Source organism: Colobus angolensis, unplaced genomic scaffold, assembly GCF_000951035.1.
Source record: "Colobus angolensis palliatus isolate OR3802 unplaced genomic scaffold, Cang.pa_1.0 Scaffold140, whole genome shotgun sequence".
Lineage (NCBI taxonomy): Eukaryota > Metazoa > Chordata > Mammalia > Primates > Cercopithecidae > Colobus > Colobus angolensis.
Genome location: NW_012114489.1, coordinates 4,837,615 through 4,839,928, shown reverse-complemented (window position 1 = coordinate 4,839,928; position 2,314 = coordinate 4,837,615).

Sequence of the window (2,314 nt, the reverse complement as noted above, 5' to 3'; positions counted from 1 at the left end):
GCCTAGCAGCCGCCTGTACCTATGGCGCTCACTAGTCCAGATAAGTCATACTGTCCACTCTAACATCCAAAAACAGGAAACTCAGTTAAACAAACAACTCTCAGCCCTACCCACCTCACGTCCCTTCTCCTGGCTGTCCCTATTACGAGAAGGACTTCTCCTAGCAAATGCCACTGGCGTGGGCAACCTCTCGGCATGCTTCCTCTGTGCTGCCTTAGGACGACCACCCTTAACGGCCGTCCCACTCCCAGCGCTCTCTCGGACCTCTCAAACGGCTAACTCTAGTCAAAGATCTCCCCCTGTCTCAGACGTCCCCTTGTTTCTAAACCCTGAACAAGCACGCATTCCATTCTGCTACTCAAACGCCAGCACCTCCCTCTGCAACATAACCTCCCCTCCTCACACCACCCTGTTCGCCCCCCCCGGCTCCTTCTTCTGGTGCAATGGCACTCTACACAAAAATCTATCTACCCAGACCACCAAGTCTTTCCTATGCCTCCCTGTCACACTAGTCCCACAGTTAACTTTATGGACCCCTGCCGAATACCTCCAGTCACAAAGTATATGGGAAGGCCACCCCCATACCCAAGCTAAGAGGGCCGTTTTCCTCCCTGTGCTTGCAGGTATATCCCTCACCACGTCAGTCATCTCGGCCGGACTAGCCGGCGGGGCCCTGTACAAGTCAATACAAGTAAATAACAACCTGTTTCGGCAGTTCTCCACAGCTATGGAGGACTCTGCTGAATCCTTAGCCTCCCTCCAACGACAGCTTACTTCCTTAGCCCAAGTTACTTTACAGAACTGCCGAGCTTTAGATTTACTCACAGCTGAAAAAGGAGGTACCTGCATGTTCCTAAAAGAGGAATGTTGTTATTATATAAATGAGTCAGGCTTAGTAGAAGAAAGAGTTCAACGCCTACACAAACTGAGCTTAGATCTAGGAAAACAGCAGTTCTCAACTGCTGCTAACAGTTGGTGGAACTCCTCCATGTTCTCTCTGCTAGCACCCTTCCTAGGGCCCCTGATATCCCTGTTAATCCTAGTCACCATAGGCCCCTGCATAATAAACAGAATCTTACAATTTGTCAGAGAAAGATTTGACACCATCCAACTAATGGTCCTCCGTGCTCAGTATCAGCCGCTTCACCAAGAAATAGAATCAGCTACATAACAAACTCTCGAGGTCCAAGATTGGACTCCCAGTTACCTAAAGAGGGGGGAATGAGAGGACATGAAATTGTGTACGCTGAGGCCCTATTGCTAAAACCTGTGTCTTACATTCTTAAGGATTTTGTACGTTCTTGTTTTCCTGCTTGTAACATCCAGGGGAGTCACAAGACGCGTTCAAGTAAGGGCCATGTCACGAAACCGGTTGTGAAACCTGTTGCAAAATGATTAACTGCCTTTGTTCTGCTTCTGTAAAACTGCTTCCCTGCCTCAAGGTTTGCAAAAACAAGCCCTGCCCTCGCCCTGCGAGCCCCTGATAGACAAACATCATCAAGATTTCCAAATTAACGGAAATACTTAAAATGGCGGGAACCAATCACAAACAGCCAAATTGCCTTGTTCAAATGTCAACCAATCCCAAGCCTGAATTGTACAAAATCCCCTCTGACTCTGTACTTGTTTACTCTTGGCTATAAAAAGCTGTTCTGAGCTCAGACCAGTAGCTCTCCCACCTCACTCGTTTCATGGGTGCGTGAGGGTTCCAGGTTCGAACCTGTAATAAAGATCCTTTGCACTTGCATTGACGCCTGACTCTGGTGAGCTTCTCTGGGGACTGTACGGACGCTTACAACAAAAGATGACAGATTTTATAAATTTACTTATGAGGTTTTGTTAAAATCAGCTTTAGTATTGATAATACAATAATACAAAAGTAAAATTTTGTTTTCTTTTTGTGAACAAAAATGTTATGTAGTATTAATGGAGAGTAAAATATTTGTGTTCAAATGAGAAATTGATGTTAAACCTTCAAGTTGTGTTTTAATAAATGTTATTAATATATATTTAAAAATTATATGGGATTTCTAAAATTCTACTATGTCTGAATATGTGCTATCAGTCATAATCATGGTGGTTATGTTATTGTAGACCACAGAAATAACAAAATTTCCTTGTCAATTGTATTTTTAACTATGACCATTTTAAGTCATTTCCATGGTTAATTGCTGAATTTTGATGCAGTTTCCGAAATCTTCACAAGCACACAAAATCCTAGAGTATGTTGTCTTTAAGGAGGTTCATGAAAGGATAGGAGGTCTTCACTCTTCTAGATGGGCATCACTTGTTAGGTTCTTTATTCCATGGTTTG